This window comes from Zonotrichia albicollis, chromosome 4, assembly GCF_047830755.1.
Source record: "Zonotrichia albicollis isolate bZonAlb1 chromosome 4, bZonAlb1.hap1, whole genome shotgun sequence".
In the NCBI taxonomy this organism is placed as follows: domain Eukaryota; kingdom Metazoa; phylum Chordata; class Aves; order Passeriformes; family Passerellidae; genus Zonotrichia; species Zonotrichia albicollis.
The window spans coordinates 58,078,341-58,090,320 of record NC_133822.1 but is presented as its reverse complement, the minus strand read 5'-3'; positions in this window follow the sequence as shown (position 1 = coordinate 58,090,320).

Sequence of the window (11,980 nt, the reverse complement as noted above, 5' to 3'; positions counted from 1 at the left end):
ATGTGCTGAATGACATTTTACAGACACACCACAAAGATGCCTGTCCTAAATACCCTGATACAAAATACTTCCTTCCCAAATCTCACATGCAGACCTTAAAATGCTGTTGTCTTAGCTAAAATTGTTTACAATCTGAGTCCTTCTACAAAACCTAATGAGAGATATAGAGTAAAGCTCATGCTATTTTTGTTGTTGACAAAGCCCTATGGCCTACATTGCGTCTTGTCTCCGCCATGAGTGAGCAGAGAGCAAGCCCCTCTGCATTAGGTCAGAGCTGCACCAGATCAGCTCTGACCCTGTTAGTTCAGGGCTCCCACACAGATTTACAAAGGCCTCTGCAGACCTGCATGTGATTTTGTATTTGGCAGCTAAAGGTGGTACCTCAGCTTGATTAAAAGACATACAGCAATACCATTGAATCCCAGCATGGCCATTTTCCACCCCACAGAGAGAAACAAGACATAGAAGCAGCCCAAGCAGCGTGGGAACTCCACAGAATTCTCCTTTCTAACAAGAGGAAAAGGAGATTATAAACTGTAAAGACTGGGTGAATATTTGGGTAGCCATATGCTCTCTTTCATCAGTGATAAATGAACATAAGACATGCAACTACTTTGTTTGGGGGAGGAATGTTTGGGAAACTTTGGATGTGAATCATATTACAGAATAAGCAAAAGGCTCCAAGAGAGTCAGCAGTGAATAATAAAGCAGAAGACAGCAAGTTCAGAAAAGAAACTGTTGGAGGTCAGCATACATCTACTAACAAGCCTAAACCTGCCCAGGAAAATCTCCAAAGCTCTTCATGGGCTGGTCCTAGAGAAGGCCAGACACTCCAAAATGAAATGTCATGGTGAAGTCTGAATCCCACCCCTCTGAGAGATTCAGGACTCTGTAATAACAGGCACAGCCCAGCCATATCCTTAGCTCAGGCTGTCAAGGAAATTGTGAAGTTGTGAGAAAGAGACCTCAGAAGATATGCAGAGCAGCAGCAAAAAAGATAAGGAGGCTAAAACTGTAGTGAGATAGTGAGACAGGTTGTTAGCATTTCAAGGAAAAAAGTTCAATAGGAAAAATATGAACTTTAGAAGGTACAAAATCTTAAAGGAAAACCCAGAGATTTGAAGAGAAGCAACTCATCACCTCTGAGAATGCACTCCATTGAGTAGTGAAGTCCAGCCTGTAATCACAGCCATCTTGTACTTGTGTTGGCCACTAAATAATGATTCTATACCTGTAAGTATATCCTGTTTGCAGCCTCTTTGCATATGGTAAGAGGTGCCTGACCTGGAAAATTACAACTGACAAAAAGAATATGAGCAATTAAAAAAACCCTTAGTATGAGGAGTAGGCAAACCTGAAAACAAAATAAATAAAATATGACCATGAATAAGCCATGGATGCGTGCCTACAGCCTATTTAGCAAATGCTACCAAGAGAGAGATTGCTGTGACTCCCTGCTGTGCATGTTCTCTGCAATACTTGATATTTATTTAAAAATAAGTATGCCCCATCAGGAGGTCGATTTCCAGTGAGTACAATAATACCAAATAAAATCAGCATTGCATTTCAGCTTTTCATATACATGAATCTGACATTAGCTATGCCTGCACTGCATTTGCAGATTGACATCATGGTATCTTGTACTGTACTAACTAGCCTGAATGTATGTGGAAGTCTTAACTTCAACAGAAAAGAAGGGCCTTTTTTTAAGCTGACAGATTCTGCCTATGTCCATCTACTGAGTACCATGATACTGCAGCTAGACTTCTGCTAATGTTTGAATAAACCCTGCATCGATGCAGCTACACTGCAAATAAATTATTTTGCTCAAAGAAGGGACCAAGACTACCTAAAAGAGCCACTTAAATGAAGCATGGAATGTAGCTGAGAATGCTGCTGATCAACAGGAGGTTTGTAGAAAAGGATTTAGGAGACAGACTGCTGGCACACTAGAGATGGACCCCAAGGAATGAGTGGCACAGTGACACAGAGAGAGGCTCAGACACCACTCAGACCTGTCTCAGACCTGTGGCAGAGGAAGGAGTCAGGCTCTTTTCTGAAAAGGGGTAGCATAAAGCCTTGGGTTCCAAGAAAAACACTTGGGTTCTAAGAAAAACACTTCATACAATCATGATGTCAAGAAGAAAATAAGAACAATCAACAAGTCTTGTTATTAAAAGAAACTATACAAGTAAGATGATGAACACAGAAAATTCAGAAAATAGCTAGAAAGACTGCTGAAGCCACACTACTTGAAACTTGGCCAGATGGTAGGATTTCATTAAAAAAAAAACAAACAAACAAAAAAAACCAAACCAAAAAACAAACCCCAGTATAGCTACTTTGTTTTTAATAGCTGTCCCATTTTCCCTTCACCATTAAGCTACTTGGAGTGATGTAGCACATCAATTGGATCTGCACAATGATTAGCTACAGCTCTTTCATTTCCATCTTTGGACCTGGTGTGGTTTCAACAGTGGTCTCCAAATGCTTTCCAGCCACAGCTGGGATCCAGTACTCCCTCCTTCTTATCTTTGAAAAGTCAGCCCACTCTGGCACTGGTTTTCTAAATTTCCATGTTTTTATCTAGTCCGTTCTCTCATCTTGTAGCTTATAACCTGCTGACCTCTTTAACTACTTGGATAGAATGATGAAATGCTCCAGAAAAAGTAAATTTATTGATTTTTTGATCTTTGTCTGGCACTTTATACTAAGAAGGAATTTAATTAATAATAACACAGTTTTCTCTATGTAAAAAAACTTATTGGCTGAGGCAAGAGTTTAATTTTGTTTGGCAAGCAGACAGGAAGAAATACAGCAGTTTAAATCTGGGTTCTCATTACATAAGAAGGTTTTTAGATGAACTATGTTTTATGCTTTTCTATTTTCCCTGGTTTTCTGTTATTCCTCAGTCACAGTTTCAATTCTTGTTAAGCTGTCATTTAGCATTTTTTCCCTCTGGAATGACAGCAGGACATGCTGCTTACACTGGCTAGACAGATGCCTACTCCAGAGAGAGAGTATATCAGTTTCTAGGCTGCACAGCCTGTACCAACATGGTGTGTATTCCTGACATTAGATCTTTGGCATTAATGTGTGTCAGTGACAAGCTTGTTAGCAAATCAGGTATTGCAAAAGTTATGCAATGAAAATAACAAAGAGCTAGTTTTACCCCCTGAAAATAAATTAAAACTATTTCTGGTTACTGTATAAATTGTTGTCCGGTAATTAAAATCAAAAAAAGTTCTGCAGTGATATTTAAATTGTTAAATTTTTCTTATAAACCCAGAATTACTGAAAAATACTACAGTTTAGCCTTATTTTGAACAATATTTAACAGGTGCCCAATAATTGCCATTGAAGTGCTTAGAGCACCAGCATAAATACAACTTCTGCTGTGGGAGGGGATGCCTTCATAAGGTTTCATGTTTCCAGAGTCTTAGAGGAACCTTTTTCAGGACTTTGAAACTTTGAAAAGATGCAGTTAAGCTGCTTACACCGGCATTCAAGCCATACAAGAAGAATGAAGTCTCTTTGCCAGTGCTCAGGCTGCAGGGTGGCTGCACCCTGACCTGTTTCATCCTAACCTGTTTCCCTCATAAATGCAGACATTGCTACTATGTCTTTGTGGGCCCTCATTTACCACCTTCACTCCTGCTAAGTCCATTCAGTGTCAGCACAGCAATATCTTAACCAAGACTTGACATTTCCCAAAGGAAAGGAAGAAGACAATCATCCCAAGCCCTCTTGAAGGAGAGTTTTGATGAAGTGCACATAATTATACAAGACATAAAATAATTTAAAGCAAAGGGTTCAATATCACACTCAGAGTAACTTTGGATTAGGCGGCATTCCATAATATGCAGTAATTTTTGTATATAAATACAATAATATAAAATAAATACAGGTTTCAACTGATCCACCACCAGTTTGGTTGAAATCACCACACTTACGCAGAGATGGGATTATATCCATCTGATACACCATTAAAAAAGTTTACATGTAGATATCTGCAACTATGTTGGACTTGTAAATATTACCCTTTATAGAGGGGAAAGAGGCTCTTCTGCACTGTGATTCCACTCATCCTAAAGTATGCTTACAAAATAGATCAGAAAACTTGCAAGTGCATCTATTTCTCTACTGACTATTATGGGAGTCAAGGCTGACTACATCAAAAACAGTGAATCCCACCCTGGAGTCTGGACACCTCAGTCAGTGGAGAATTATTGAGGTTAATTTGCATGATGGTTTTGGGGTTTTTTTTTGCATTTCCCCTTGGAGAGCAGACTGCTTCAGTTTTTCTGCTTGCTGATGCCATGGTCAACCAGCACTATCTGTGCCATGGAAAAACACATTGCCCTAACTTACTGCCAGTTGGAGATCGTGTGAATGGAACATCTTCAGACTTCAGGCTATACTGTAATGTGAATTTCAAACAGCAAAGATCTGGCACAGTTCTCGTTTCATCCTAGTTGGTTCTCTCCTCCTGAGGTTCAGGTAGGTTGTCAGCCTTCAAATAGGATGAGAACCATTTAAAAACTGTGACATTGCAGGTGTCAGAAAAATTGCAGATTCTACTTGAAACCAACATTTTTAATTACATTTGGCATTCCCATGCATATTGCTGTCACTTCTCCACCACTGATGGCAATAGGCTAGGGAATGTTCAGCATAATTAAAAGCTTTCATTTTTAACACATTCTGTGACTTCTGTGTACTTTCAAACCTTAGGAGTCCTGTACTGAGCAAAGTGGAAGGGAAACTATAGGAGTCCTGACACCTCAAACACCACATAGAAAGTAAGATCCTGCCCAGGTGCTGCCAAAACAAATCATCATGAAGCAGCTGGTTTTATTCTGTCACCTCCCTACAGAGCCCGAGCCTTCTTCTAGTAGTAGCTGCTTCATTGATCACACTTACTTTTGAAACCAGGCCTGAAGGAGAGGTAATGACATTGGTGCTGGTCTCCACATTCTTCAGAATAGCACTGTGGCACTCTAGAATGTGGAAAATGCATTTTAGGCTCTCTTCCAGGTGACAGATTTCAAACTTCTCCAGATGATAAAAACAACAATAGGTTAAAGTTACTGATTCCCCTCTTCTGCCAAAGCAAAATCAGTATAAAAAGAAGGAATCAATAGTCTTGGGATCAAAAGTTGATCAAATAAGTAAGGTGCCAACACTATGATTTTGTGATCAGGGCACTCATTTAAGATAGGGTAGGAATGAGTGGTCCTGCTCCCTATTCCCAGAAAAAGTTGTGCAGCTGACAATCAGGTGGAAAAACTGGCATGATCCAGAGTGAAGAGTGTTGAACTTTTCATCCTCCCTTCTGAATTACCTCATTCAGAAGAAAGGAAATCAGCAGCAAAGGTTTTCAAGGCTCTTCTAGATCAACTTGAGAAAAAGCTCTCCCAAGCATATACATGAAGAGTTCAAATTCCTTCCTTCATCCTCTTAAAAAGCACACACATCAATCTCCTACAATACAATCCTTCTCTCAGAGCAAAACTTCAGATCCTGAGGATATATATTGCAATATATTGTGTCAGGTGCTAACTCTTCCAGCTCCACAGGACACCTAAAGGAGAATTCACTTATGGTTGCTGAAAGTGAGTGGTAATATAAGCACCATGTCTGATCCCTTCCTGAAGCAATTTAGAGGATGATCTGTTAGGTCAAATGGCATGGTGGTATTACTCACAAGTTCTTCTTACAATGAATTAGGGAAAAGGACAAATTGGAATGACAGTGCAACACATTCCTCCTGTCCCATGATGTGACCTCCATGCAGCAACATTTTAGAGCATCCTGAACTTCAATATCCCATCCATAGCAGTACATCCACTGTAGAACAACCACACATTTTGCCTCTAGCATTTCTATGACAGTGAGTCAAAGATTACCTGATATCATACATATTGTAAAGAAAACCTGGATTTTGGTCTGAAGAATGGTACTAAAAATTAATGAAGGCATTACAGAAGATTTAACCATTGGATTGCTAGACATTTACTGAGTTTCTCTTAAATCAGTATGTCAAAAAAAAGTTCCCCCTGTGTCACTGGTGTGCAAGCCTGGGAACATCACATTTTCTAATTCCTCTTCAGTCCTGTTTATTTTAATAAATTGCAATGGTTCTGCCACCACTGAACAAGAAGTCCAAACTCAGAACAGTAATTATGAGATACAAATAAGAGTACCCGACTTGCTGTTGGCTGTTCACTCTTCCAAAGGAGTTGCACAACAGCAACTCAGGACTAGCCTGAAAGTTTACAGAGCAGTGATGCAGAGTTAAGCAATTGGAACATAATTTTGAATGAACTTTGCTTCCTGTGATTAAAGGCCTCAGACAAATAAAAATGCTTACAGTAAGATATTGTCTGCAAGTTATGAGTCACAAAAAAAGAATGAATAGCCAGTTGTCTGGCAAGACATTTAACAAAGTTACAAAGGAATAATGCAGAACAGTTTATCAGACTGTTTTGTGTAAGCAAGCTTTTAAAAGTCTTGTGCATCATCAAGATAAAATAAACTATTCTGGACATTTCTAAGTGCATGGAATACAAATCTCTCCAGCACATATAAAACCAAGCAGAACTAAGCAGTTTGGTTCAATAAATGCTGTCATATGTCTGCTATCCTAATAATGTAAAGGTTCACATGCTACCATTAGAAGTGAAATGAGCAAACAAATTTGTTCCTCAATGCTTTAGAAAGATCTATTTTATAAGCATAAGTGATTCTTATTCACCTTATATCTATATCAACAAATCTAGACAGATAGTCTTTTTGTTTCATCTGCTTTGGGAAACAGTTGTCATGGCATACTAAGAGTTCTGATTGTTCACTGATGCTTTACTGGCTGCTTTAATCTCTTACAGTAAAAGCTCTTCATTTCTAAAGGAGAACAGTAAGTGGTGGCATTTGTCATCCAAACATCATATTTGATTGGCTGTTATTTTAGCAGGCAAATCTTTCTGCAAAGAAAAGTGTGTGTGTGGAGGGGGGGTGTTGCCCATGGCATACTGCCTTAACAACAGCAGACTCTGAAACCCTGACTCAAGATTCTGAAGATGTTGAGTGGCCACTAACTTCTGAACTAGCTGCTGAGATCCACAAGTCTCTGCCCAGAGTGGAAATATGGTTGTGCAGTTATGAATGTCACAATCTAGTACATGCCAATCTAGTTTCACGTGAAGAATGGCAAACATGGGTATTAAATTCCGCCTATAGATGTTCCCTAGGCTCAGAAAGCAGCAGGCTTCAGCTAAGTAAATCAGCAGTACAGAAAATGCTGGTTGAGTATCTGATATTAGTTCAATAGCCCGAGGCTGCTTTCCTGAAGCAGAAGAAACATTAACAAAACACAGGATTGCATCTGCAAGGTATTTCAGGCAGCTTCTGTCCACATTCAGAACATTAGCATATGACAGAGAGATTTCATGTGTTTGTTGGTTAGAATGGGAACTACAACAGACCTTCACAAAATGTCTAGCCTTTCTACATGACTAAATCCCATGTTTTTTATGGAATTTATAATGAAATGTGTAGTTTAGGGGGTTTATGCACAGCAGTGAGATGAGCTTGTTTTGTGCATTTTAAAACTTCATAATTTTTTTTCAGGTTTTGCTTTCAGCTGCATTTGTTTTGTTTAGGTGATGTGAACAATGTTTGAAATCCCTTGACTTAGTGCGTTTATGTCTGACACCAACAACTTCATTTAGATAGTAAAGGACTAAGTCTGATGCAAGTAGTTACTATTCTCTGGTAAGAAATGCAATTATTTTCAATAACATGTTCAAAAATTTGAATAACCTTTATTTCCAATAACAGAATAACTCAAATAAACAATAATCTAGAGGTTTAAACAAAGTTCTGTGGAGTCTTCCTTTTGTCTTTTGAATTAAATTAATAATGTTTACTTTTAACAGTCAGTTTAAGAACCAAAAGAAACTTCTTCAGTAACGTGAAGCCTTTAACATGTCCATTTTTGAAAAGCAGTGGCCTTTTCTACCAAAATGGTGAAAAAATAACACACCTCAGACACTGCAGAGCTTTTTGACATTCATATTGAATTTTTGGTTTCGAAGACTTTAATCCAAAAATGAAAAGTAACTGAAGGCTTATTCGGGGTGTGCAGAGAAAGCATGAGAAACTTCAAGGATGAGCAAGATGGTAATTCACTATATAACAAGAAGAAAGAGTAAACCAAGTTTATTAGTGAGGTTATTAAACAAGGTAGAGTGAATGCCTGAGGACAGGTCCTACACCTCCATAGGGGTCCTGTCTCATTCCCCCCTCCCTTACTACTGCCAGTTCCTCTTCCATCAAGAAAGAGAAGGACATTTTCGCCACATGCAGCAATGCTTGCACTCCTTTCTTCAGTTTAACTTTTCTCATCTCTTAAGCCAACCACATGTTCTTGCTTTACTACTGGAACGTGTTAAGCACATACAATGAGCAGAATATGCCAAAGATCTCGTTTTCTTTAAGACTTAAACACCACTGTTGCTTCAAGATTCCAAAACATTTTATAACTTTCATTGTCAAGCTGTTTTCTAATTTGCAATGCACATGAAACACAGCAGGTTGGCCATACAGTCAGGTAGACCCTTTTTCCTTCCTTTTAAAGCAGGGAAGACATCAGGTGCCCCAGTTCAGATTCACTTCCCTGATTGTAGAACATGACCTCATTAGAGATGTGCTTTGGTGCGGCATCTCACTTGCCAGTGTCAATCCAGGAGGGCATGAGGACTGTCTGAGGTAAAGCCTCCTGCAGATTTCTTGGAAATGAAAAATATTTCAAATGGCCATAAAAAAGCATGTTTAAGCAGCTGGATGCATACTTTCACTGAGGAGTCAGTTGGAGACTGACATCTAAATCACAGTTTGGAAGGACAGTGAGATCACATGGTAGGGCACCTGCTAAAACTAATGTTATGCATATTAGAGTCACAAACTTATCCCCATTCCCATTTAGAGGCTGAAACCTTGAAACATTAAGGAAATTAGGAGATATTATCACCTCTAGTTTGTAAAGAGTGAAGCTGAAGTGAACAGGATTAAAGGCTGGGCTTTTATTTCATGCTGGAGCAGTGTGTTTCTGAAAGACAAGCACCATGGTCTAGAGAGGGCACTCCAGCCTCAGGGCTCGGGTAATTATCCAATATTTTAGGACAGTACAGGACGCTACATAAGCAGAAATCTCTTGCCTGTCTAGCAGTTGTGGATATCCTGAAATTTTTCTCATAGTTATCATTAAAAGTGTTTGCTTAATTTCTACAGTGTTGCTCCTCTTTGGACCGTTGCTGAATCAATGGTGTTTTGACATTGTTGCTAAGCTTTTGAGTGTGTTTAAGTACGTAAACCCCTTGTTGCCAATGGTGTCCAGGCATTGGCCATGGGAGCTGCAGAGCAGCATCTGTGAGGAGAGGCCAGGGCTGCTCCAGGTGGGACACAGCTCGTTCCAGATGGCTCCTGCCCAACCACACCAGGCAGGGCACAGCAGAGCCCCCTGGGCACGATGGTGGCTGTGCCTCAGGGAAACAGATCCAAGAAAGGGCAAAATGCCTGATGAAGGCGAGTGAGAAACAGTCTTGCTAACAACCAGGTCAGAGACCTATGTTTGAGAAGGTGGTGAAGAACTACATTGACAACGATTTAAATTAATCTGCCCCAAGTCTCTTTTGTCTGTGACAGCAATTGGTGTGATCTCCTTACCCTCTTAGCCCAAGGGCTTTTATTTTATTTTGTTTCCCCTGTCCTGTTGAGGAGGTTCAGTGACAGAGTGGCCAGGTGGGAATCTGGCAGTCAGATCAGGTCTGCCCAGCACATGTCTGCAGTGAGTGGTAGTTACACTGATTGCATTTAGGAACTTGATCACAGCAGAGATTTGATGAAAGCTCAACAGGGCAGCTGCAAGTCCTCGGATCATACTGGTTACTTGTAGTTGTTTAAAATGATTGTTGTAGATCTATTTTCATGCACATTCCACAGGTTCCTCTAGTTTGATGTATATTCATGGCCCCACCTTCCACAAAAGAGTTTTACCTGCACCATGCCAGCTGCTAGCTCTGCAGTGCCCTGTAGTTGTCTCTGCTCCCTAGGCATGGTACTCACAGCCACCTGGGCTCCTATGCCCCACTTTTGCTTCTGTCCTCCAGCCCCCAGCTCCCTTTCCTACCCTAGATGAGCTCTTCTTCCCCAGCTATTCTGCACTGCAGCCAGGAAGCCCTGTGCACAGGGTCTTTGACCAGCCAGAGCCCAAATTGAACAAATAACTGTTCAGATCACGTATCAGCCTGTGCAGGCCTTTAAATGGATGTTTGCCAGCGTGGGCTTTTATTCTGATGTCATTCCTCTACTCTAGCCCTGCTTTTTATGACATTTTTAAGAGCTTAATGTCTTCAAGACTTCATTTCAGTAAAATTTTGGGGAAATTGGCCAGTCACTTCAAAATATATTTGTGGTGTGGGAAATGACTTGCAGAGAGAGACAGAACAATCACCAAAAAAAAAGAAAAGGAAATCAGGCTAACAGTCTATTGAGCTATAAGTCTTTTCAATTTTAATGCAGAGGAAAAATCTGCAAAGGCTTCAGAGACAACAGGTGCCATCTACAGCATTTCATCTTGATCTAAACAGCGTGAAATTGTATATTTGTACCTGTGACTCCTGCCATCTGCCCCTGAGATCAGGCTGAAGCATTATATGCTGGGACTGCATATTACATTATGAAACATTACATGCAGCAACCTTCAGTCTCCAGGGGCCACACTTCGGTTATTAAAGATGAAAGTGGCAACAATCTTCACCTGGCATAGAAACTTCTCCCTATGCAAGGGATTAACAGGATTTCTAAAAAATATTTTCTATAGCTGTTATGTATGTATTATGTCAACTTGGTGGAATAATTTTCTTTAGGAAGAATGGAACTATGCATCAAAACCATGTTGAAAGAACAAATTCAAAAGTAATTTTAGAATTAATGCAAGTGCCTTTTATACTGGGTGGGTAAATAATAACCTTTCCAAGAAGACTGCCTTGGGAATATATTAAAATATGCAGCTGGCATCTCAGTGCTTCCTCCTCCACATTTGAGCCAAGAAACTATCTGTGCCCTTTAGCCAACTCATCATGCATATCTGAGAAAGTGTCTTTCTTCCTTCTGAAATTTGAAAGCAAGATTACGAATATGAACGTGCTGTCTTTTTATTGACATTCCATTTCTATTAAATACTGTCTGCAAGTATTAGTGGGAGAGAAGTTCTTCCACTGGTAGGGAATTGAACAAAGATGCTCACTTTGTCCAAGCTCCCTCAGGCTAGTCACGGAATCACAGACCCATGCAGGCTGTGCAGGAGCTCAATGCTCTGTGCTCAGTGCTCATTAGCAGCAGGATGTATCAGCTCTGGAGAAGCTGGGTGGGTAGCAGAGCTCCATGGTTCTGCTCTCCATGCTGGCACAGATGGCTCCACAAACCATCCTTTGTGCTGCACAGTTGTATCCTGAGAACCCCAGTCAACAGAAGAGGGAAAAATAGTCCTCTTTGGAAACTGGTTACAAGTCAGAAATCCAGCCTTTCTTAATGCAGAAATGTGTTCCATTCATACTGCTGTATGCATGCAAAATGCAGCACAGTCTTTTCTATGGTGACTTGACAGATGTCACAAAAGTGCAAAATGGGGATTGGCCTTAATAGTCCTGCAAACTGCCACAGAATTAATAAAGTGAGATCTAAACCCAAAGGAACACAACAGTTCCATGGGATTTCAACGTTTCAAAGACACCAACACAGCTATATGTATACTCTAATTTTCACTTTCTCTAATTGTTTCAATTTTTTCTTCCCCATCTGTCCCCATCATATTTTCTGAAAAATCTCTTTGCCCAGGATTCTTCTTCTGGGAAGCTGAGAATCCTCAGAAAAAAATGAAAACAATAATTATCTGATTTGTTTCTCCTGTGTTTTGCTG